Source organism: Manis pentadactyla, chromosome 12, assembly GCF_030020395.1.
Source record: "Manis pentadactyla isolate mManPen7 chromosome 12, mManPen7.hap1, whole genome shotgun sequence".
NCBI lineage: Eukaryota > Metazoa > Chordata > Mammalia > Pholidota > Manidae > Manis > Manis pentadactyla.
Window position 1 is genome coordinate 408837 of NC_080030.1, and position 26915 is coordinate 435751.

General features: G+C 42.2%; 1 pseudogene; it reads left to right on the plus strand.

Annotated features, from left to right (window-relative positions):
• Positions 1-328: 328 nt before the first annotated feature.
• Positions 329-25039, plus strand: LOC118930376 (extended synaptotagmin-2-like; annotated as a pseudogene).
• The last annotated feature ends 1876 nt before the right edge of the window (positions 25040-26915 follow it).

Sequence of the window (26915 nt, forward strand, 5' to 3'; positions counted from 1 at the left end):
TTCTAAAGTTTACGTAATATTCTAAATCCTGTGCTGCGATTTCAACAATCTTCGCAGCACCTTCAGAAGGAGCAGATTCCATCTCAAGAAACTGCTCTCTCTGCTCAATGGGCAGCGGCTCCTCATCGCTTCAGGTCTGATCGTGAGATGCAGCAGTTCAGCCATGTCCTCAGGCTCCGCTTCTAACCCTGGTTCTCCTGCTGTCACATGTCATGTGCGGTCACTTCCTCCCCTGTGTCCTTGAACCCCCGAAGTCACCCGTGGGGATTGGAATCAACGTCTACACTCCTGTTAATGTTGCTGTTTTGACCTCTTCCTGGAATCACGAATGTTCCTGATGGCATCTGAAGTGGAGGATCCTTCCGGAAGGCTTTCAGTGGACTCTGCCCCAAGCCACCAGAGGAACCACTCCACGGCAGCTACAGCCGTATGAAGTGGGTTTCCTAAATACTAGGACTTGAAAGTCAAAGTGACTCCTTGGCCCACGGGCTGCAGAATGGGTGCTGTGTGAGCAGCCCGAAAACAGCATTCATCTCGCTGCCCATCTCCACCGGAGCTCTTGGGACACCAGGTGCTCTGTCAACGAGCAGTAATATTTTGAAAGGAATCATCATTTTCCCTGAACTGTAGGTCTCACTGGTGGGCTTAAAATATTCAGTAAACCATCTTGTAGACACACGTGTGGTCATCCAGGCTATGTTGTTGCATTTAGAGAGCACAGGCAGAGTGGATTCAGCATAATTCCTAAGGGCCCTAGGGTTTTCAGTGGTCAGTGAGCCCTGGCTGCCTCTTAAAATCACCAGCTGCATTAGCCCCTGATGAGAGTCGGCCTGGCCTCTGAAGCTCTGAAGCCAGGCACTGACTTTCTTCTTCAGCTATGAAAGGCCTAGATGGCATCTTCCAACAGAAGGCCGTTTCATCTACGCTGGAAGTCAGGGTTGTTCAGTGTAGCCACCTTCAATTTTCTCAGCTGGATCTTCTGGGTGACCTCCTGTGCTGCAGCTTCTCCTTCAGCCCCTGCTGCTGCACCTGCATGTTGACGTTACAGAGACGGTTTCCTTGCTTAAACCTCGTGAACCTCTGCGAGCTTCAGGCTTTGCTTCCACAGCCGCCTCCCCTCTGCCAGCCCTCGTTGCACTGAGGAGAGTCAGGGCCTTGCTCTGGATGAGGCTTTGGCTTAAGGGACTGGGGTGGTGGTTTGACCTTCTAGCCAGACCACTCAAACCTCCTCCACGTCAGCAACAAGGCCGCTTCACTTTCTCGTCACCCATGTGTCCCCTGGAGTAGCACTTTTAAGTTCCTCTGAGAACTTTTCCTTTGCATCACCACTTGGCTGACTGTTTGGTGCAAGAGGCTTTGCCCTGGGCCTGTCTTGGCCTTTAACATGCCTTCCTCACTAAGCTTGATCATTTCTAGCAAAAGCTAGATTGAAAGGGAGAGTCGTATAGCTGTTCCCTTCACTTAAACACTTAGAGGCCACTGGACTAATTTCAATTTTGTTTGTTGTGTGTCAGGGAATAGGGAGGCCCGAGGGGAGGGAGAGAAAATTCCTTACCAAAACAGCTTTAGTTTTCCTCTACAAGGGGGTTCTATTTTCACAGCAAAGATGATACTTCACCCTTTTTTCTAAATAGGTTTTTTTCTACCCCTACAAATGCTTATTTTCTCCAATGTACAGGCCCTAATGGGAAGCTACAGTAGTAATACTCATTTGGGAGAAGGTGGGCGAGAGAATGGAGGGCATCTGCCAGCTGTTTGACCCCAAAGGGGAAAGTTGGGTTTTGGAGGCCTGGTGTCCAGAGAACACATGAGGTTAATATGGGATAAAGCAGGGCTTTGTGAAGGGAAGAGGTTAGTAGGAACCTTCCTGGTGACGTCCCAATGCTGTGAATGTCCTCTGGATGGTCAGGATGTGGAGGGAGGCCTGGGTGTCCATTAGACAGTCCTGCCTCGGAGTGTCCCTAGAATGTAAACAGCAAGCATCTCGCGTGTCACTGTCCTGCTGCAGAGGCCCTCTTCCAAAACTCCAGAGCTGGCATCTTTCAGGAGCCCTTTGTGGGCAAGGCACGCGGTGAGGCAGCTGGCTGGGCAACATGCTGGGTACAGTTGTCAAGAGTGAGTAAGTCATGTGTGTATGTTTTTCCCTTAGGTCCATTTTCCAGACACTGAAAGAGCAGAGTGGCTAAATAAGGTAAGAATGGAAGATACTAAATACCAGATTTCAGTGGGAATTAGAAATTGGGATTCTTCCCATATCTAGGAATTTGGATGCTGACAAGATGTGAACTTGTTTGGACTCAGCGAGTAGCTTCTGCTCCCAAAAGACTCAGTTATAACTGATAATTACTCTCCTTTCTAAGCAGTGAAACTATCTTTGCCATGGGAAAATTAATGATATATTCATGACTGTGTCTTTGGTCTTATGGCTTCTTTCCTGTGGCTAATGCTCAGATCTGTTTTATAATAATCATAAGTGAAAATTCTGGAAATACTTTGAAGAGGGAAATGATTCCCAAGAAACCTAGTTATATATAATAATCATTTATTTATTTTAAAAGATTATATTTTTAGATCGATACACTGTGAAGTAGATCTCTTTTATCTTTATATTTTATGTACCCTTAAAGCTATATAGTAAAAGCTAATGTAGGCAATGATTACCTTACAGGATTGTAAGTGAGCCCATAATTAAAGAAAACCCAGGATTTATTAAGATCTATACAGTTTTAGAAGATACTTAGCAGTGCATTGAAACTACAGGATTTTCTTATTTTCAGCAATCATTAAATGTGCTGATATGCTTAAACAGAATGTTTAACCAGAATATTTACTACCTGTAACATACTAATTAATAGTTTACTATTTTAATACATTTTAGAATTTTATATTGTGTTGATTTGCATAAGAAATGGATCCCCTTTTATTTCCAAAAATTTTGATAGGCTTCAGGATCATAATTTTTCATGGTGACTTAAGTATATTATGTATTGTAACATTTTGCTTAATGTGAGTTCTCCTTTCCAGACTGTAAAACACATGTGGCCATTCATTTGCTAGTTCATAGAGAAGTTGTTTCGAGAGACCATAGAGCCAGCTGTGCGGGGAGCACACACCCACCTCAGCACCTTCAGTTTCTCCAAAGTTGACATGGGTCAGCAGGTCAGTTTATCCTGAAAGGCGTTTGTGCACATGGTGGCAGTGCTGTGAGACCTCAGAGTACAGGCTCTTCAGATCGTTTTCCAGTGAAAGCTGTCCCCGGGCAGGTCTGATGGGTGTCTCTGCAGCTGCCCCAGGTGCTGTCTCCCGCAGGCCCCCTCAAACGTCGGCAGTCTTCCGCGTTCCCCTCTCAGCCCTGTGGTCTAGGGCCAGGATGGCCCCTGGGCAGATACCTGAGCTCGCCGCACATTCTCTGTGAAAACCCTCTGCAGTTGTCCACAGTGCACTCTGTTGCAAGGGGGGTTGACATTGACATTTGAAGTCCCACTGGAAGGTCAGTGGTTGATGACGAGCTGAAGGTGCTCACCCCTCAAGACACTTAAAAACAGTAGCTGTGGCTCCAATGCCAGGCTCGTAGGCATGGCTTTAATGTGACAGGTAAGGGGAGAGGGGATTTGATACTAGAATCATATTCTGCACAGAGGAAAGCTGCCACTATTCCTCATGTGTTCCAGGGAGTCTGTATTGTGTGAGCTGGGATCCTCGGGAAAGCCCTGCACCTGGCAGAGCAGAAGATGGAGACCCTCAGAGACATAGAGTTTAACCTACCACTGGTTGAGGGGTAAGATTGCAGGACACCCAGGCGGTCGGAGTAGGTCGTCATCTCTAAAGGTGAGAGGTCTCTTCTGCACTCAGTTCTTAATGCTCCATGTGGTGTTGATAACTTGCTCAGGAGGGTTCTCCACCTAACAAATGGGAAAGGTTTGAAATGGTGTTGTACCTGGACCCTTGAGATAGAGCAGTTAATGTGATCTGCCTTTTATTTTCAGGGTCACTTGATTCTGACCCTCTGTCATGTATTAGCTGTTGAAGTTATAGCTACAGCTAGCATTTTTTTTTGAGAGGGCATCTCTCATATTTATTGATCAAATGGTTGTTAACAGTTAACAACAATAAAATTCTGTACAGGGGACTCAATGCACAATCGTTAATCCACCCCAAGCCTAATTCTCAACAGTCTCCGATCTTCTGAAGCACAACGAACAAGTTCTTACATGGTGAACAAATTCTTACATAGTGAATAAGTTCTTACATGGTGAACAGTACAAGGGCAGTCATCACAGAAACTTTCGGTTTTGATCACGCATTATGAACTACAAACAATCAGGTCAGATATGAATATTCGTTTGATTTTTATACTTGATTTATATGTGAATCCCACATTTCTCCCTTATTATTATTATTATTATTATTATTATTATTATTATTATTATTTTAATAAAATGCTGAAGTGGTAGGTAGATGCAAGATAAAGGTAGAAAACATAGTTTAGTGTACAGCTAGTATTTTTGATTTACTCAAAATCCTTCATTTTTTTGTTAAAATCTAAAGAAATGAAAAATTACAAGACAGAGAAAAAATGGAAAGGGAGTTACATTACGAGGATTTGTCAGGAAAGGATCAAAGCAAACAGGAAGAGACAAGGGGCAGCGGGCTCGGCCAAGAGCAGATGCCCCTGTGCTCACTGCTGCCAAGCCCTCACCACGTGTGGCATGTTTCTCATGTCCTTTGGTGTCACATAACCTCATGAGATAGATGCCACTTTTATCCGCACTTCCCAGAAGAATGGAGGTTAAATAACTGGCCAGAGTGAAATAGCTGTGTGGAGAGAGCAGAAGTTCAGTGCCCGCAGTGGGGCGCTGAAGCTTTCTCTCTTCGTCTCTTCGCCCTGTTGCAAAGTTTGTTTTCCCTTCACCCTTCCTGCATTTTAAAATGTGCTGCTTCTTGTTTCAGCCCCTCAGGATCAATGGTGTTAAGGTATATACTGAAAATGTGGACAAAAGGCAAATTATTTTGGACCTCCAGATTAGGTAAGTTTTTATTTGTGTTACATTTGTTACATAATTTGTCATAATTAATGATGTATGATGTCAATTAGCCAAACCCATAGGGTGGAGGATATAATGAGCACACTTCTTACCATTGCTTGATGAAATTTGACTAAATTCTTGTTGAAGGCCCCAGTTTATTTACTTTCTGGGTCACAGTTCCCAATAGCCTAGATACTGCCATTTATAAAATATCTTAAATAAAAGAAATCAAAAAGGCAGCCCAACAAAAGTAAACTACAGACCCGTATTCATCATGAACACAGATGACAAAATCCTCAACAAAATACCAGCAGACCAACTTTAATAACATAGTACAATGATCGGAACAAGGGATATTCTGGAGCCAGAGGACTGACCTGGGTTCATTTGTCTGTATGTAGCAGGTGAGAGAGAGGCTTTTTGATTGCAAAGGATAGAAACTCAACTCAAACTGGCTTAAGCAAAACAAAAAATGAAACAAAAAGTGATTTCTTGGCCCAAACAGGGAAAGTCCAGAGGCAGAATCCTGGCTTCAGAGATCCGGGGGAAAAAACGATTCGATCACAGCAGAATCCAGGAACTCCAAGGATGTTTCTCTCCATCTCTCAGCTCTGCTTTCCTCTGTGTTGGCTTCACCCCCAGGTAGGCTCTCCCTGTTTTGTCTGAAAATGGCCCTTAGCAGCCTTACGTCCTGCCAGCTCAGAAACCCGAACAGAAGGAGAATGTCTTTGTTAATGTCTGGGATTGATTCAGGCTGGCCTTATTTAGGTCAGATGCACACCCCTTTACTAGTTCCTGTAACCATATGAGATGGTCCTATCAGCTGAGCCACGATCTCCAACCGCTTCTGGAGCTGAGATGGAGACTGGGATAGTTTCACCACAATGATGCCTAATTAACAGCCTCCCTGGACCCAAGACCTTTGCAACGTGAGTTCATTCCACACGCTCTGAATCTGGGCTGACCTGAGACTTGCTCTAGCCAATGGAATGCAGGTGAGATAGGGCAGAGACATGGGACAAGCATCACGATTAATTTTCCTAAAAATGCTGAGATATAAATAGCATAATAAGATGAGGAGGGACTTATCTTAAGGCTAAGATTCCATTTTAAAAGCAGAGTTGGGAAGTAAGATTCCTAACTATTCTTTGGCAATCAGCCAACAACCTATCTTAAATGAAGGTGAGCAGTTTTAACTGGTATGCTCCTAGTGCTTGAGGGTAACCACTATATATGGGGAGAACAGGATCATAAATTCCTTATGTTAGGTTTATCTTATAGAATTATCTGGAGGACTGACTATGGATAATGCCGTAGTGTCTCTCACTGGAGATAGACATTATGAGACCACATGACAAACCTACACCCCCCTGACTCTTTATTCCATTCTTGAAAATCCTTAAAAGACAGAATACCCACTTTTTAAGCACACCTCCTCTTGGAGGTTTCCCACACCCCACTTTCTTTGAGTGTGTACTCTTTGCCTTAATAAAGACTTCTCACTGCTCAAAAAAAAAAAATAGCATAGTAAAAGGACCCTGCACCAAAGCAAGTGGAATTTATTCCAGGGATGCAAGGATGGTTCAGTATTGGAGAGTTAGTCTGTGTGACACAGCACTTCAACAGAATGAAGGGCGAAAACCACATCGTCATCTCAGTTGATGCAGAAAAAGCATTTAACAAAATTCACCTTTCTTGATAAAAACACTCAGCAAACTAGGAATAGAGGAAAACTACTGTCACATAATAAAGGCATGTATGAGAAACTCACAGTGAACATCACATTCATCAGTGAGGCCTGAAATCTTCCCTCTAAGATCAGGAGCACGGCAGTATGCCTGCCCTCATCACTTCTGTTCAGTGTGGCCCTGGAAGGCCTTGCCAGAGAGGCCAGAGAGTTAGGTAAGAAGAGCAAAGCATCACACTGGAAAGGAAGGAGTGACATGGTCTCTGTGCACAGATATGATCTTACACATGGGAAACCCTAAAGGCTTCACAAAGACCTGTTAGAACTAATAAATAAATTTGGCAAAGCAGTGGGCTACAAAGTCACATGCAAAAATTAGTTAACATTCTGTGATCTGATAATGAACAATCCAAAAAGGAAATGAAGAAAGCAGTTCTATTCACAAGAACATCAAAAGGACAAAATACTAAAAATTAACTTAACCAAGGTGGTGAAAAGTACAAAACACTGCCATGAGAAATTAAAGACACAAATAAATGGAAACACATCCCAATGTCATGGTTTCAAAGACAGTTTTGTTACGTCAATACTAAAAGCGAACTACAGAATCAATGCAATTCATATAATCAAATATCTGATAAGTGACTGACACCCAGAATATATATCCTACATCCCCACGACCACAAAACTAGTGACCCATTTCAAAGATGGGCAGAGCACTTACATAGGCATTTCGCCGACAGCCAACAGGCATGTGGAAAGATGCTCAGTCTCACTCATCAGCAGGGAATTGAAATCAAACCACAGTGGTAAACCACCTCACCCCCATGAGGACAGCTACTTCTGAAAGAAGAGAAAGCAAGTGCCAGCAAGGATGTGGAGGGATTGGAGCCCTTGCGGGAATGTGACCTGATGCAGCTGCTAAGGAAACAGAATAGTGACTCCTCAAAAAAATTTTAAAAATTACCATATGACCCAGCAATTCTACATTGGAGTGTATACCCAAATTAACCAAAAGTAAGGGCTCAGAGATGTGACACCCATGTACATAGCAGCAGTATTCACAAGAGCTAAGATGTGGAAGCAACAAGTAGCCACTGGCATGTCAACAAGGTGGCTGTGTGAGACGTGCACATGTGCAGCAGAACTATTCAGTTTAAAAAGAAGGCAATCCTGTAACCCAGAAGAAATGGACAACTTTCTAGAAAAATACAACCTTCCAAGGCTGACCCAGGAAGAAACAGAAAATCTAAATAGACCAATTACCAGCAATGAAATTGAATTGGTAATCAAAAAACTACCTAAGAACAAAACCCCTGGACCAGATGGTTTCACTGCTGATTTTTATCAAACATTTAGTGAAGGCATAATGCCCATTCTCCTTAAAGTTTTCCAAAAAGTTGAAGAGAAGGGAATACCCCCAAAGTCATTCTATGAGGCCAGCATCACTCTACTACCAAAACCAGGCAGATACCACAAAGAAAGAAAATTACAGACCAATATCCTTGATGAACATGGATGCAGAAATACTCAACAAAATATTAGCAAACCGAATTCAAAAATACATCAAAAAGATCATCCATCATGGTCAAGTAGGATTTATTCCAGGGATGCAAGGATGGTACAACATTTGAAAATCCATCAATATCATCCACCACATCAACAAAAAGAAGGACAAGAACCACATGATCATCTCCATAGATGCTGAAAAAGCATTCAACAAAATTCAACATCCATTCATGATAAAAACTCTCAACAAAATGGGTATAGAGGGCAAGTACCACAATGTAATAAAGGCCATGTATGGCAAACCCACAGCCAACATCATACTTAACAGTGAGAAGCTGAAAGCTTTTCCTTTAAGATCAGGAACAAGACAAGGATTCTCACTCTCTCCACTTTCATTCAACATAGTTCTGGAGGTCCTAGCCATGGCAATCAGACAACACAAAGAAATAAAAGGCATCCAGATTGGTAAGGAAGAAGTCAAACTGTCCCTGTTTGCAGATGACATGATATTGTACATAAAAAAAACCCTAAAGAATCCACTCCAAAACTACCAGATGTAATATCTGAATTCAGCAAAGTTGCAAGATACAAAATTAATACACAGAAAGCTGTTGCATTCCTATACACTAACGATACTAATACAAAGAGAAATCAGGAAAACAATTCCATTCACAATTGTATCAAAAAGAATAAAATACCTAGGAGTAAATCTAATCAGGGAAGTTGAAGACCTATACTCTGAAAACTACAAGATACTCATGAGAGAAATTAAAGAAGATACCAATAAATGGAAACACATCCCATGCTCATGGATAGGAAGAATTAATATTGTCAAAGTGGCCATCCTGCCTAAAGCAATCTAAAGATTCAGTGCAATCCCTATCAAAATACCAACAGCATTCTTCAATGAACTAGAGCAAATAGTTCTAGAATTCATATGGAACCACAAAGGACCCTAAATAGCCAAAGCAATCCTGAGAAGAAATAATAAAGCTGGGATTATGCTTCCTGACTTCAAGCTCTACTCCAAAGCCACAGTAATCAAGACAACTTGGTACTGGCACAAGAACAGAACAACAGACCAATGGAACAGACTAGAGAGCCCAGATATAAACCCAAGCATATATGGTCAGTTAATATACGATAAAGGAGCCATGGACATACAATGGGGAAATGACAGCCTCTTCAACAGCTGGTGTTGGCAAAACTGGACAGCTAAGTGTAAGAGAGTGAAACTGGATTATTGTCTAACCCCATACACAAAAGTAAACTCAAAATAGATCAAAGATCTGAATGTAAGTCATGAAACCATAAAACTCTTACAAGAAAACACAGGCAAAAATCTCCTAAATATTAACATGAGCATCTTTTTCCTTAACTCATCTCCTTGGGCAAGGGAAACAAAAGCAAAAATGAACAAATGGGACTACATCATGTTTAAAAGTTTCTGTACAGCAAAGGATGCCATCAGCAGAACAAAAAGGCATCCTACAGTGTGAGAGAATATATTTGTAAATGACATATCCAATAAGGGGTTAACATACAAAATATGTAAAGAACTTAACATGCCTCAACAACCAAAAAGCAAATAACTCAATTAAAAAATGGGCCAAGGATATGAACAGACACTTCTCCAAAGAAATTCAGATGGCCAACAGGCCCATGAAAAGATGCTTCACATCACTAATTATCAGGGAAATGCAAATTAAAACCAAAATGAGATATCACCTCACACCAGTTAGGATGGCCAATATCGAAAAGACTAAGAACAACAAATGCTGGTGAGGATGTGGAGAAAGGGGAACCCTCCTACACGGCTGGTGAGAATGTAAGCTAGTTTTCAACCATTGTGGAAAGCAGTATGGAGTTTCCTCAAAAAACTAAAAATAGAAATACCATTTGACCCAGGAATTCCACTCCTAGGAATTTTCCCAAAGAATACAAGTTTTCAGATTCAAAAAGATACATGTACCCCTATGTTTATTGCAGCAGTATTTATAATAGCTAAGATATGGAAGCAACCTAAGTGTCCATCAGTAGATGAATGGACAATGAAGGGGTGATATATATATGCAATGGAATACTATTCAGTTATAAGAAAGAAACAAATCCTACCATTTGCAACAATATGGATGGAGCTGGAGGATATTATGCTCAGTGAAGTAAGCCAGGCAGAGAAAGACAAGCACTAAATGATTTCCCTCATTTGTAGACTGTAACAACAAAGCAAAACTGAAGGAACAAAACAGCAGCAGACTCAGAGACTCCAAGAAGGGACTAGTGGTTACCAAAGGGGAGGGGGTGTAGGAGGATGGGTGGGGAGGGAGGGAGAAGGGGATTGAGGGGTATCATGATTAGTACGTGTGGTGGTGGGGCAATGGGGAAGACAGTGTAGTACAGAGAAGACTAGTGACTCTGTGGCATCTTACTGTACTGACAGTCAGTGACTACAGTGGGGGTGTTGGGACCCCATAATATGGGTGAATGTAGTAACCACATTGTTTTTCATGTGAAACCTTCATAAGAGTGTATATCAATAATAAAAGTAATATTAATAAATAAAAATAAAATAAAATAAATAAAAAGATTTCATGTAAACAGTAAATAAAAGAGAAGACAGTCCTGTCACCTGCTTCCACATGGAGGAAACTTGAGGACATGACACTAAGTGAAACAAGGCTGTCACAAGAGCACAAATTCTGTCTGATTCAACCCGTAAAGTCTTTCTCGGAGTCAGATTCATGGAGAGAAGATGGTGGGGGGTGGGTTGCTATTTAGTGGGTACAGTTTCAGCTTTGTGAGGTGGAACATGTCCTTGATGGGGGGATGGCTGCACAATGGAGTGCATTCACTTCATCCCACTGGGCTGTACACTGGGCTGCTACACTATCTTCCCCATTACCCCCAGTCTCAGTGAAGAAGAGGAAAGCTTCGGGATGGTTTTGTAACAGGCTGTCACTGGTGACATTGCCAACTGGACGATTCTCATTGAGAAGAATCTATAGGTGCTGGCTTCAAGGCCAGGAGAGTAAATGTCTTACCCCAGATGCCTTTTGGTACTTTGCTATGTGCTGAGATGCTCTATCCAGCATTTATAAACTGTTCCCAAACATTCTCAGACAGGAGTGCGGCACCCTGCCTCTGGAGTCGAGGGTTGGAATCAGATCATACAGATCCACAGAGAATGTAGGTGGCGTTTCCTGTTTGTATTGTAAGGAGATGCAAACCTTGCCTTCCACATCACCCTGCATTCATGTTCATTCCATGTCAGTGATTGAAATGACCGAGTCTTCGAGTGAAATTGCTGCCCAGACAGTGTTCCTCACTTTGACGCCGCAGACCCTGGAGCACTGCTGGTTTCCTCACAACTGGGGACGTGGCGCAGAACTTACTTGTAGAGTAAGTCTAAACTCTGTACATTTTAAACAAGCGTGGTTGTTTATAAAGCAAATGAAAGCTACGTTGTGTCGAGAGGCTGCCCCAGAAGCTGCACTCGGAGGAGTGTGGTGGTGGGCCTGGCGGCATTGCCGCCCACAGCCGGCTGGGAATACTCTGGCACACAGGCCCTAGGCTGCAGCTTTGCCTACAGCTGCGTTTGGTTGCTTTCCTTTCATTTTACTCATATTATATGCCTGCCTTGCAGGTCTATGGTGATTAAGAGAATTAATTCAGAACTTTTTCTTTGCTAGTTTTGTAGGAAATTGTGAGATTGATTTGGAGATCAAGCAATATTTTTGTAGAGCTGGTGTGCAAAGCATACAGGTAAGATTTTTTAAATTTCATTCTTCTAAAATCTCTCTATGCTCTGTTTAAGAAACCTGTGATGTTTTTATTAACTCAATTTCTTTGAAGTTGAGTTTTTATTTGTAGGTTATACTTGAGAGAAACCTGAAGTCAAATGTTCAGAAGTTGCTAAGACAGTCATGCATCTGCATCAGCAAGTGGCCTGTGGAGTTGTTTTCTATAACATGTTTTATTTTCCTGTTTGAATTCAGATTCATGGTACCATGCGGGTGATCCTGGAACCATTGATTGGATACATGCCCTTGGTGGGAGCTTTGTCCATCTTCTTCCTTAGGAAGCCAGTAAGTCAACATCTACTTCATCCTTATCTTCTGATTCCCTGACAACAATATGTACATCTCAGAGTATATTAGGTGGAGAACGGAGTTCTGTCCTTAACGCACTTCTTCCCTGATGCATGAGTCCTGTGGCTGTTTTCATGCCTCTCTGTGTGTTGATTGAGGGCCTTGCTCTTTAGATGGACAATATTTTGATGATTATAAAAATAATTTTTGTCACAGAACTGTTCTCTCAGAGTCTAATTTGTCAGTAAGTCAGGCGTGCAACTAGACCCACCCAGCCGGACACAGGTGCCATTCTCATCCTCACCACCAGGCTCCTGCAGCCCTTCCCACAGACCACGGTGGCCCCATTCTGCATTGCCACCATTTGTGGTGTGTTTAATGAACTACAAACACAGAACACTGTTCTTAAAAGTTTTAAAAGTCATAAGGATTTTTTGACTGAGTTATAACACTTCACTAAACATAATGTTACTTCACATTGTTAAATACATGTTACTCCATTTTTTGTTATAAGTGCTCATCACTCATTATTTTTTTTTTTTAATAATTATTTTTTATTGAAGGGTAGTTGACACACAGTATTACATTACATGAGTTTCAAGTGTACAACACAGTGGTAGAACATTTATATACATAATTCTAGGTTCCAGCTATCACCCTACCAGGCTGTTACAATATCTTGACTATATTCCTTATGCTATCCATTACATCCCGGTTACTAATTTATTTTACCATTGGAAGTCTGTCCTTTTTTTTTTTTTTTTTTTTTTTTTTTTGTGAGGGCATCTCTCATATTTATTGATCAAATGGTTGTTAACAACAATAAAATTCTGTATAGGGGAGTCAATGCTCAATGCACAATCATTATTCCACCCCAAGCCTAATTTTTGTCAGTCTCCAATCTTCTGAGGCATAACAAACAAGTTTTTACATGTAGAACAAATTCTTACATAATGAATAAGTTACATAGCGAACAGTACAAGGGCAGTCATCACAGAAACTTTCGGTTTTGCTCATACATTATGAACTATAAACAGTCAGTTCAAATATGAATACTGATTTGGTTTTTATACTTGATTTATATGTGGATACCACATTTCTCTCTTTATTATTATTATTTTTAATAAAATGCTGAAGTGGTAGGTAGATACAAGATAAAGGTAGAAAACATAGTTTAGTTTTGTAGGAGATCAGGTGTGTGCCTGTAGACTATGTGTTAATCCAAGCTAGACCAGGGCAATAAAACATCCACGTATGCAGAAGATTTCTCTCAGAACGGGGGGGTGAGGTTCTAAGCCTCACCTCTGTTGATCCCCAATTTCTCACCTGATGGCCCCCCTGCGACTGTGCCTGTCTTAGGTTGTTCCTCCCTTGAGGAATCTTACCCGTCTCTGGCTAACCAGTCATCTTCCGGGGCCATACAGGGAAATGTGAAGTTGGTAAGTGAGAGAGAAGCCTTATTGTTTGAAAAAGTTAGCTTTTTACTTCTTTGCATATTTATGCCCTGTGGCTTCTATGCCCAGCATTTGTCTTGAGGTATCTTTACCACTTGGAAGAATTATGATACTCGGTAAATTTGATATGAGGCACGAATTCTATTTAAGGGTTGTAATTAGGAAGGAAGAAGAAAAGCTATAGAAGTAGCAGGCGGAAGAAAACATGGGAAGATTGATTATTTCTTTGATATATCTTCTTGTAGAGTAAATTCAGCATGTATAGGTTTTAAGCTACTACTTAAATTGCACACACACATTAACATAATAGGAGTATAGTTACATAACCAAAGCATATCTGTAATTACCAGCCCTCTGCAGTGAAACCAAGAAAACCAGTTAGGCACCTTAGGCATTTGTGAAAACTTATCTATGATATGGTGGATATTGTCCAAATGAACTTGAACAGTCTGAGAGAAATCAGACAAATTAAAACAACCCATTCCTGGGGACTGTTCACATGCCATATGTTCTTTTAACAATAAATAGTTTGTAGTTGTAAGACTTTGGAGCGCTACAATTTGCACTTCTCCAAATTCTTGGTTGAGTTCCAACAGTATAGATCCAGTCCAATTTTGTTGTTTTACTGTATGCACAGGCCAGCTTAGATATCTCCGTCCTCATTCCCATGGCAGGTCCAGGAACCGGTGGGACGAGTGCATCCACAGCTGTAGCAGTGCGTGGATCTTTGTTGGGGTTTTTTGATGATCATCTTCTGGCATGAGTCTTCCAGAGGGTGCAGATGTTGGAAGTTCTTTTTCATATCATATCTTAGTTCATTTTCGGGGTAGCCCAATTAGGCTTTGATCCTCTGTATAAACACAAACAGACCCTTTGCCTACACTTTTATATGCCCTTTATACCCTTGTGTAGAACTCGTTGGAGGTTACCACACAGGAACTGCCCTTTTTTTTTTTTTTTTTTTTTTTTGCTATCACTAATCTACACTTACATGACGAATAACTCTCCCCTATACCAGGTCTCCCCTATAAACCCCTTTACAGTCACTGTCCATCAGCATAGCAAAATGTTGTAGAATCACTACTTGCCTTCTCTGTGTTGTACAGCCCTCCCTTCTCTCCTACCCCCCATGCATGTTAATCTTAACACCCCCCTACTTCTCCCCCCCTTATCCCTCCCTACCCACCCATCCTCCCCAGTCCCTTTCCCTTTGGTACCTGTTAGTCCATTCTTGAGTTCTGTGATTCTGCTGCTGTTTTGTTCCTTCAGTTTTTCCTTTGTTCTTATATTCCACAGATAAGTGAAATCATTTGGTATTTCTCTTTCTCCGCTTGGCTTGTTTCACTGAGCATAATACCCTCCAGCTCCATCCATGTTGCTGCAAATGATTGGATTTGTCCTTTTCTTATGGCTGAGTAGTATTCCATTGTGTATGTACCACATCTTCTTTATCCATTCATCTATCGATGGACATTCAGGTTGCTTCCAATTCTTGGCTATTGTAAATAGTGCTGTGATAAACATAGGGGTGCACTGATCTTTCCCATACTTGATTGCTGCATTCTTAGGGTAAATTCCTAGGAATGCAATTCCTGGGTCAAATGGTAAGTCTGTTTTGAGCATTTTGATGTACCTCCATACTGCTTTCCACAATGGTTGAACTAACTTACATTCCCACCAGCAGTGTAGGAGGGTTCCCCTTTCTCCACAGCCTCGCCAACATTTGTTGTTGTTTGTCTTTTGGATGGCAGCCATCCTTACTGGTGTGAGGTGATACCTCATTGTCGTTTTAATTTGCATTTCTCTGATAATTAGCGATGTGGAGCATCTTTTCATGTGTCTGTTGGCCATCTGTATTTCTTTTTTGGAGAACTGTCTGTTCAGTTCCTCTGCCCATTTTTTAATTGGGTTATTTGTTTTTTGTTTGTTGAGGCGTGAGAGCTCCTTATATATTCTGGACGTCAAGCCTTTATCGGATGTGTCATTTTCAAATATATTCTCCCATACTGTAGGGATCCTTCTTGTTCTATTGATGGTGTCTTTTGCTGTACAGAAGCTTTTCAGCTTAATATAGTCCCACTTACTCATTTTTGCTGTTGTTTTCCTTGCCCGGGGAGATATGTTCAAGAAGAGGTCACTCATGTTTATGTCTAAGAGGTTTTCGCCTATGTTTTCTTCCAGGAGTTTAATGGTTTCATGACTTACATTCAGGTCTTTGATCCATTTTGAGTTTACTTTTGTATATGGGGTTAGACAATGGTCCAGTTTCATTCTCCTACATGTAGCTGTCCAGTTTTGCCAGCACCACCTGTTGAAGAGACTGTCATTTCGCCATTGTATGTCCATGGCTCCTTTATCAAATATTAATTGACCATATATGTCTGGGTTAATGTCTGGATTCTCTAGTCTGTTCCATTGGTCTGTGGCTCTGCTCTTGTGCCAGTACCAAATTGTCTTGATTACTATGGCTTTATAGTAGAGCTTGAAGTTGGGGAGTGAGATCCCCCCTACTTTATTCTTCTTTCTCAGGATTGCTTTGGCTATTCGGGGTCTTTGGTGTTTCCATATGAATTTTTGAATTATTTGTTCCAGTTCATTGAAGAATGTTGCTGGTAGTTTCATAGGGATTGCATCAAATCTGTATATTGCTTTGGGCAGGATGGCCATTTTAACGATATTAATTCTTCCTAGCCACGAGCATGGGATGAGTTTCCATCTGTTAGTGTCCCCTTTAATTTCTCTTAAGAGTGACTTGTAGTTTTCAGAGTATAAGTCTTTCACTTCTTTGGTTAGGTTTATTCCTAGGTATTTTATTTTTTTTGATGCAATTGTGAATGGAGTTGTTTTCCTGATTTCTCTCTCTGTTGGTTCATTGTTAGTATATAGGAAAGCCACAGATTTCTGTGTGTTGATTTTGTATCCTGCAACTTTGCTGTATTCCGATATCAGTTCTAGTAGTTTTGGGGTGGAGTCTTTAGGGTTTTTTATGTACAGTATCATGTCATCTGCAAATAGTGACAGTTTAACTTCTTCTTTACCAATCTGGATTCCTTGTATTTCTTTATTTTGTCTGATTGCCATGGCTAGGACCTCCAGTACTATGTTAAATAACAGTGGAGAGAGTGGGCATCCCTGTCTAGTTCCCGATCTCAGAGGAAATGCTTTCAGCTTCTCGCTGTTCAGTATAATGTTGGCTGTGGGCTTATCATAGATGGCCTTTATTATGTTGAGGTACTTGCCCTCTATTCCCATTTTGCTGAGAGTTTTTAACATGAATGGATGTTGAACTTTGTCAAATGCTTTTTCAGCATCTATGGAGATGATCATGTGGTTTTTGTCTTTCTTTTTGTTGATGTGGTGGATGATGTTGATGGACTTTCGAATGTTGTACCATCCTTGCATCCCTGGGATGAATCCCACTTGGTCATGGTGTACGATCCTTTGGATGTATTTTTGAATTCGGTTTGCTAATATTTTGTTGAGTATTTTTGCATCTACGTTCATCAGGGATATTGGTCTGTAGTTTTCTTTTTTGGTGGGGTCTTTGCCTGGTTTTGGTATTAGGGTGATGTTAGCTTCATAGAATGAGTTTGGGAGTATCCCCTCCTCCTCTATTTTTTGGAAAACTTTAAGGAGAATGGGTATTATGTCTTCCCTGTATGTCTGATAAAATTCCAAGGTAAATCCATCTGGCCCGGGGGTTTTGTTCTTTGGTAGTTTTTTGATTACCTCTTCAATTTCGTTGCTGGTAATTGGTCTGTTTAGATTTTCTGTTTCTTCCTGGGTCAATCTTGGAAGGTTATATTTTTCTAGGAAGTTGTCCATTTCTCCTAGGTTTCCCAGCTTGTTAGCATATAGGTTTTCATAGTATTCTCCAATAATTCTTTGCATTTCCGTGGGGTCCGTCGTGATTTTTCCTTTCTCGTTTCTGATACTGTTGATTTGTGTTGACTCTCTTTTCTTCTTAATAAGTCTGGCTAGAGGCTTATCTATTTTGTTTATTTTCTCGAAGAACCAGCTCTTGGTTTCATTGATTTTTGCTATTGTTTTATTCTTCTCAATTTTATTTATTTCTTCTCTGATCTTTATTATGTCCCTCCTTCTGCTGACCTTAGGCCTCATCTGTTCTTCTTTTTCCAATTTCGATAATTGTGACATTAGACCATTCATTTGGGATTGCTCTTCCTTTTTTAAATATGCTTGGATTGCTATATACTTTCCTCTTAAGACTGCTTTTGCTGTGTCCCACAGAAGTTGGGGCTTAGTGTTGTTGTTGTCATTTGTTTCCATATATTGCTGGATCTCCATTTTGATTTGGTCATTGATCCATTGATTATTTAGGAGCGTGTTGTTAAGCCTCCATGTGTTCGTGAGCCTCTTTGCTTTCTTTGTACAGTTTATTTCTAGTTTTATGCCTTTGTGGTCTGAAAAGTTGGTTGGTAGGATTTCAATCTTTTGGAATTTTCTGAGGCTCTTTTTGTGGCCTAGTATGTGGTCTATTCTGGAGAATGTTCCATGTGCACTTGAGAAGAATGTATATCCCGCTGCTTTTGGATGTAGAGTTCTATAGATGTCTATTAGGTCCATCTGCTCTACTGTGTTGTTCAGTGCTTCCGTGTCCTTACTTATTTTCTGCCCAGTGGATCTATCCTTTGGGGTGAGTTGTGTGTTGAAGTCTCCTAGAATGAATGCATTGCAGTCTATATCCCCCTTTAGTTCTGTTAGTATTTGTTTCACATATGCTGGTGCTCCTGTGTTGGGTGCATATATATTTAGAATGGTTATATCCTCTTGTTTGACTGAGCCCTTTATCATTATGTAGTGTCCTTCTTTATCTCTTGTTACTTTCTTTGTTTTGAAGTCTATTTTGTCTGATATTAGTACTGCAACCCCTGCTTTCTTCTCACTGTTGTTTGCTTGAAATATGTTTTTCCATCCCTTGACTTTTAGTCTGTACATGTCTTTGGGTTTGAGGTGAGTTTCTTGTAAGCAGCATATAGATGGGTCTTGCTTTTTTATCCATTCTGTTACTCTGTGTCTTTTGATTGGTGCATTCAACCCATTAACATTTAGGGTGACTATTGAAAGATATGTACTTATTGCCATTGCAGGCTTTAAATTCGTGGTTACCAAAGGTTCAAGGTTAGCCTCTTTAGTATCTTACTGCCTAACTTAGCTCGCTTATTGAGCTGTTATATACACTGTCTGGAGATTCTTTTCTTCTCTCCCTTCTTGTTCCTCCTCCTCGATTCTTCATATGTTGGGTGTTTTGTGCTGTGCTCTTTCTAGGAGTGCTCCCATCTAGAGCAGTCCCTGTAAGATGTTCTGTAGAGGTGGTTTGTGGAAAGCAAATTCCCTCAGCTTTTGTTTGTCTGGGAATTGTTTAATCCCACCGTCATATTTGAATGATAGTCGTGCTGGATACAGTATCCTTGGTTCAAGGCCCTTCTGTTTCATTGTATTAAATATATCATGCCATTCTCTTCTGGCCTGTAGGGTTTCTGTTGAGAAATCTGACGTTAGCCTGATGGGTTTCCCTTTATAGGTGACCTTTTTCTCTCTAGCTGCCTTTAACACTCTTTCCTTGTCCTTGATCTTTGCCATTTTAATTATTATGTGTCTTGGTGTTGCCCTTCTTGGATCCTTTCTGTTGGGGGTTCTGTGTATTTCCGTGGTCTGTTTGATTACTTCCTCCCCCAGTGTGGGGAAGTTTTCAGCAATTATTTCTTCTAAGATACTTTCCATCTCTTTGCCTCTCTCTTCTTCTTCTGGGACCCCTATAATACGGATATTGCTCCTTTTAGATTGGTCACACAGTTCTCTTAATATTGTTTCATTCCTGGAGATCCTTTTGTCTCTCTCTATGTCAGCTTCTATGCGTTCCTGTTCTCTGATTTCAATTCCATCAATGGCCTCTTGCATTCTATCCATTCTGCTTATAAACCCTTCCAGAGTTTGTTTCATTTCTGCGATCTCCTTTCTGGCATCTGTGATCTCTTTCCGGACTTCATCCCATTTTTCTTGCGTATTTCTCTGCATCTCTGTCAGCATGTTTATGATTCTTATTTTGAATTCTTTGTCAGGAAGACTGGTTAGGTCTGTCTCCTTCTCTGGTGTTGTCTCTGTGATCTTTGTCTGCCTGTAGCTTTGCCTTTTCATGGTGATAGGAATAGTCTGCAGAACTGGGACGAGTGACGGCTGGAAGGACTTCCTTTCTTGTTGGTTTGTGGCCCTCCTCTCCTGGGAGAACAGCGGCCTCTAGTGGCTTGTGCTGCGCAGCTGCGCGCAGACAGGGTTTCTGCTTCCTGCCCGGCTGCTATGGAGTTAATCTCCGCTGTTGCTGTGGGCGTGGCCTGGCTCGGGCAGCTACTCCAAAATGGTGGAGTCGCGTTGGAGCAGGAGCTGCTGGGAGGCTGTTTATCTCCGTAAGGGGCCTCCCTGCTCCCTGCAGCCCAGGGGTTAGGGTGCCCAGAGATCCCGGATTCCCTACCTCTGGATTAAGTGGCCCGCCCTGCCCCTTTAAGACTTCCAAAAAGCACCCGCCAAAACAAAACAACGACCACAAAAAAAAACAAGAAAAAAAATTTTTTTAATTAAAAAAAAAAAAATTTTTAATTAAAAAAAGAAAAGGTGGTCGTTCGTTTTTCTTTATTCTCCGGTGCCAGCCTCAGGCCTCTGCTCACCGGTCTTTCTGCCCTGTTTCCCTAATATTGGGGTCCCTGTCCCTTTAAGACTTCCAAAAAGCGCTCGCCAAAACAAAGCAGCAAAAAAGCAAAAAAAAAAAAAAAAATGGTCGCGCGCTTTTCTTATGTCCTCTGTCGCCCAGCCTCCAGTGCCTGCTCACTGTTCTTGCTGCCCTGTTTTCCCAGTATCGAGGGCCCTGCACTCTGGCCCGGATGGCTGGGGCTGGGTGTTCGGCAGCCCTGGGCTCCGTCTCCCTCCCGGTCCGCCTGCTCTTCTCCCGCCGGGAGCTGGGGGGAGGGGCGCTCGGCTCCCGCGGGGCCGGGGCTTGTATCTTACCCCCTTCGCGAGGCGCTGAGTTCTCTCAGGTGCGGATGTGGTCTGGATATTGTCCTGTGTCCTCTGGTCTTTATTCTAGGAAGGGTTGTCTTTGTTATATTTTCATAGATATATGTTGTTTTGGGAGGAGATTTCCGCTGCTCTACTCACGCCGCCATCTTCCGCCCCACCTCATCACTCATTATTAGCCACAAAAATAAGACAACAAAAATGTCACTCCTGCTTAAACTCGCCCTCGCCAAGAGTCTCCCCTCCCCTGGGTGGCTCCTTACCGGCAAGGCTGCTCCTCACCTGAGCTCCTGCAGCCTCTGATGGGCTTCCTGCCTTGGCTCTGTCCTTGTAGACATCACCACTTGGGTGACTTCCTGAGGCCAGACTGGCCCACCAGGGGCCCTCTGTCACTTGCAGACAGTCACTGTAGTCCAGATGGGGCCCCTCTTGCCAGCGTCGCCCTGCGTTCCAAGCCCCGGCAGAATTACAGCCCAGTGGTGGTGCCAGCCCCATCTCCCCTCCCCTCTGCCTTCTCTGGAAGGCTGTCCAAGGTATTTGTGCTGCCTCTCCCAACTGGTCAGCTTTCTCCTTGTTCCCTGAGCCAGGAGTCCTCGATGGTGGCACACTTGGCGTTAACTCTTCTGAGAGCCACGACATGTCTTCACGCAGTTCAGGATCTGTTTCTCAAACATCTCTTCACAATATTCCACTTTTCTAACCTTTGATGAGTCCTTTCTGGAGGCACAATTAACATCATGTAGTTTAAATGGGGTGTTAATTTGTATAATTTGATTCAACTAACAATTCAAATTATTTTTGGGTTTTTAAATATGGGTTTATTTTGACCACAGGTTAGTACTTTTTCTATATAAAAACACAAGAATTATGTCACCACTTTGTTACCACTGAGATTATTATTCTCACTTGCTTTCAGTTGCTTAATTCTGAATGTATTGTAACTACAAAGCATGTTAAAATTCAAAAGCTATTAAGAAACCTCTCTGTTTAATTTATTAAAACTTTGAGAAATGAAGAGATCCATAAAAAATTTAGAATGCATACCAGTTGTTTAAAAGTCAGTAAGTTTAAAACACTTCCTTTATTAATGAGTATAAAAAACTAATCTTTAGCAAATTGCCAAGTCTTTTTAATTTACAAAGAATTTTTAACAATTAAAAATTTTTTTTCTTTCAGTTCAGAATGTAACAAAATCCAAATCTTTAACTGCCTCAAAATTTAGTAATAATTTTACTTAGTTTGGCTCTTCCATAGGTGTATTTACTTTAAAACTAACACTGTAATGTTAACATCCAAATGAAATATTACTTTCAGAAAAGGAGGATGATTCTGTGCAAAGTTCAGAATCATTCATTTCCTTATATGGGAGTAAAGTCACTAAACTTGTGCTTTGGAGAGAAGCAACATTTTTTCAGCTGCTTTCATCTGGAAAATATAAGAACAGAGTTCGCTGCTGGCTGCCAAGTTATTCTTCACCCACTGGAAAATATAGCTGGAAAGACTTGGGGGTTTCTTGGCTATCCAGATGATTTAGAATATATGAAACCTTCATTCATTTCCCTGCTTGCTGATTTGTTTAGATTCGTTTTGATAATATGTTACTTAAAAACCTACAAATTTCTGGAGTGATGAGCCCAGAGGATGGTTAAGTGACAAACTGAAGAGTCTTGTGACCTGGTTCCCACCTCAGTTCTTTCTCTTCTTACTGTGTGCTTTGAACAACTTAGTTAATTTCTCCAAGCCTCAGTTTCCACATCTGTGAATGGGGGTCACAGCAGGACCTACCTCACAAAAGTGGGTATAAGGCAGGCAGTAGAGTGCCTGGAACATAGCAGGGCCTCAGATTTTTAGGAAATCAAGTATTTGCCTACATGTAGATTTAGCATTCTGGTGAGGTCCTGACATCAGAAGTCAAGTCCTGGCAAGAGTAAAAGCTTGGAAGAAGGTTCCGGTAAGGACCAGGACAAAAGCTTGGGTGAAGGTTCTGGGAAGAGCCAGAACAAGCCAGCGTGTGCCCCTGTCCATGTCCCAGCTGCTTGTGTGTGCTGACTTGTAGCTTGGGAGTGACCTCTCACACATCCCTTGGGGTGCCGGGTCGGAGGTCCTGTTGGTTCTGTCCCTCATGCCGAGTAAACCAGTGAGTCCAGGAGGCTGTCCCCAGGAGAGGAGAGGTCTGAGGCTTGCTCCACATGTGTGTATCTCAGGGGTCCTCCCAGCCAGCTCTCTGAGCCGTGGATTGCATTTCTCCATCTGTAAGGTAGAAGTGACATCTTCGTTTTAGAGGGATGGTGAGGACATGAGTCCTGTCAGCTAGGACTGCTGCTATGAGATACCTGAGGCAAAGGAGGGACTTTATAAAAATGAAAGCAGATATTGGTGCTTGTGATGCCTACGGAGCTCAGAATTTGAAAGCATTTTGACAGTCTCTCATGCTCTCCCACTGTGACTGGCTTCCTCTGGTCCTCCTGTCCACATACCAAAGACGAGGCTGTCAGTGCCCCCGAGGGGCAGTGTGTCTTCTGCCTTCCCTTCCCTTCCCTGCTTGCCGGGCCAGAGGCAGACCAGCCTGCCCTGGTGGGAAGCTTGTGGTTTTTGAATCGTGCTCCCAGGAGCCGACCCACAGCCCTGGGTTGGGGCAGCAGTGAGGTGGAGGGGCAGGGCTGTGCGGCTGGGTCCCCAGGAGTCCCCTGGACCGGAGTGGGACCCAGACATAGACCACACTGCAGTGCCAGGGGGCTTTGGGGACCAGGTGCTGGTTGCCCCAGGTTGTCATTTCTGGGCCTATTCTTGGGGAGAAGAGGTGGGTATGAGTTCATACTGATATTTGCAGTAAGTTTATGCTTCATTTCCCATATGCTGAAAGATCTCAGTCCTTGAGAGGTTTATTTACATTATTGCTTTTTAGTTATGGTCTATCCAAAAGAATCTTGATTCTTCTACTTCATATTTATTTATAACCATCTACTTCCCAAGGGATTTAGGCACTTTTGTTACTCCAGCTGCTTGCATATTTGAGATCATGCAATTTCACTTAGCATTTCTCCTAAAAATATAAAGACAAGTAATTTTACTGTTGCAGTATCCATTTTGAAAGGAAAAGTAGTTTCTAATCAGTTGTGCTCACCCATTTACATCTACTTCATGGGATTTTAGTCAACTATGTAGGAATTATTCTAAGATAAATACCCGCTACAAAAATGAACAAAAGAATGCAAATGTTGAATGAATGGATGAAACATGTTACACTAATATCAGGAAAATGCAAATTGAAATATTAGTGAAGTACCATTTTTTTAAACTGCCAGATGGACTGACTTTTAATATCTGGTTTTGGTGAGGGTGTAAACAAAGGACATTTCATACACTTGGTGGGAATATAAATTGGTAATTTTTTTAGGGCAATTAGGCAGCATCTGTCAGCACAAAAAATGAGCATATGTCTTTGACCAAAACCTCCATTTAAAAAAAAATTGTAGTTGATATATAGTATTAGTTTCAGGTGTTCAATATAGTGATTTGACAATTATGTAAATTTGGAATGTTTACCAGCTGTAACCATATAGTTACTATAGTATTGGCTGTATTCCCCACTCTGTGCTTTTCTTCCTGTGACTTACTTATTTTGTAACTGGAAGCCTGTACCTCTTGACCCCCTCGTCCTATTTCACCCATGCCCATGCTCCCCTCTAGCAGACCCCAGTCTGTTCTCTGTATTTGTGAATCTGCTTCTCCTGTTGTGAGGTTTCCATGTTTTGAATGCTAGTCTCATGCACAGATAACATATATGTAACAAAGATACTCACTGAACCATTACTTAAAATAAAAATTACACATTTTCTAAGTGCCTGTCGATAGGAGGATAGATATATAAATTTTTATAAGACTTCACTGGAGAAAACTATGACGTTATCAGAAAATAAAACAAAAACAAAGGCCTCTCTCCATGTACCAACAAGGGACAGTGGCCTTGACGATTTACTGAGTGATAATCGAGGTGCAGGGCAGCATTGTGTCCTAGTCCCTTCCACTTATAAAAAAGCAAATCCCTATGATTTGATCTGAAGATCGGAAATAATTTAATACTTAATATTCTTGCCTTTTTAAAACCAGCTTTTAGAAGTTAATTGGACCGGACTGACGAATCTCCTTGATATTCCTGGACTGAAGTAAGTGTGTTGCATCCCGTGTTCACTGGTGGGGGTGGCGTGGCCGTCTTCAGTGTCATGAGGCAACACAGAATAGTGGTGGGCAGAGTCTGCGCCTGCCCCGCAGGCTGTGAGGGAGCCGTGGTGAGGCTGCGCTGGCTCTGCCGCATCAGCAGCTCGGGTGCTGCTGGGGTCCGGAGTAGTGGGGCCCTGGGGTCTACACTGAGTTGCTCACACTCCCCTTTACTTTTTTCATCACAGGTATCTTTCCAGCTTTAGCGTTTTAGGAAAGTAACAGCCTTTTAACATTCTACAAGTTAATTTAAATTTGGTTTTTGTTATTTTCCAGAAAAACAAAAAAACTTTAAAAAGCAAATGTTTCCAAAAAAAAGTTTCCAAACTAGCCCTTTTGGGGTTCTTTTCACTGGCCCTTTCCTTTCTGCCCTCTGTGCCTTTAGCCTCCCCTGTGTGGAGGGCAGGTGTAGGGGCAACCAGACCATGTAAGACCCAAGAGTCAGGGCAGTGAGAGACCCAAAGCTTCTGCATCACATCTGTTGGGGTCCCCTCATTATTCTGTAGCAACTGGTATCTCACACATGGGGAGAATTTCCCCTGGTAAGCTTATGGAACCATGAAGGGCACATCCCTGTGTGAGAGAAGCCAGGTCTTCCGGTTTGGTTCTGTCTGTCCACCTCACCTGGCAGAGGGACCATCTGCAACAGGTGTACTGTTTTTGTGTAATAAATATGTACATACATTCTTTTTTTTAAGGTATTGATATACACTCTTATGAAGGTTTCACAAGAAAAACAATGTGGTTACTACATTCACCCTTATTATCGGGTCTCCCCTGCACCCCACTGCAGTCACTGTCCATCAGTGTAGTAAGATGCCATGCAATCCCTACTTGTCTTCTCTTGTACATACATTCTTAACACAAATTTGGTCTCGCTCAGAGGTTTCTAGCAAATGAATCAGATATGGTGAACCCTATTATGAAAGCAAATATTCCTTTGGGAAATCTTGCCCCAAGTTTTATAAAATGAAGGTCCGCGTGCTGTGTTAAGGGTTATCAAGCATCTCTAATGCCTGAGTTGCTCACTCCACCATGAGTTTTAGCTGTCCCTGCTGCTTCCCATGAGGAGCCCCACATTGAGTGCTGAAGGCTTAAGAAGGGCTGAGGTGATGATGGAGACAGAAGTACAGTGACAAGCAGGGTGGCTCCCAGGGACAGAGAGGACCGGACACCCCAGGAAGCTGTTCTGGCATGATGGGGCAGTGGCAGCAGGCGAAGATGCGGTGAGTCCGTGGCCCCGATGAGTCCCCCTGGCGCTGCATAGCCAGGGTGGTGGCTGGCTTGCCTCCACGGCAGCTGAGGGATTCTTGAAAACATGTCATCAGCCAGTGGGTTTCCATTTGAACAGATTTTTCAATATAAATAAAACCGCTGTTTTACGGGGATGCCAGAAGTAGGAATGTGCCTGGCGTTAGACTGAAGGGCCACCTCTGCTCTGGGCATGTCCACTGCAGTGGAGATCCTCCAGCCTCTCTGGAGTGCTCATGTCTGTTCAGCTGCCTGTTCATAAGCAGAGTAGCATTGTCTATGGGGTGTGGTTTGTTTGATTTTTGTATTTTTCCTGTCTTGAACTGACAAGTCCTAAGATAAGGCCCTATATGGTCCCTGTATTTGAATGCCCAGCTTAGGTAAGTGTTCAGTTATCACTCAGTGACTCAGCGATGGAGCCCTTCACTCTGTCCCAGTGGACATTTTTATGTGCACAGTTACTTTATATGTGTTAACATGTTTAACATCTGAGAACTACTGGCAAGAAGTAAGGTGGTTTTAAAGCTTTGCGGTTGGGTTAGAGGTGTTCTTTGGTGCCCCGAAACTTCAGTCTGTGTGCTTTCCCACACACTAAGTCCCCTGTTTGCCCCAAAGAATAGGCAGAAAATGTATTACAAGAGTGTTGTGTTCT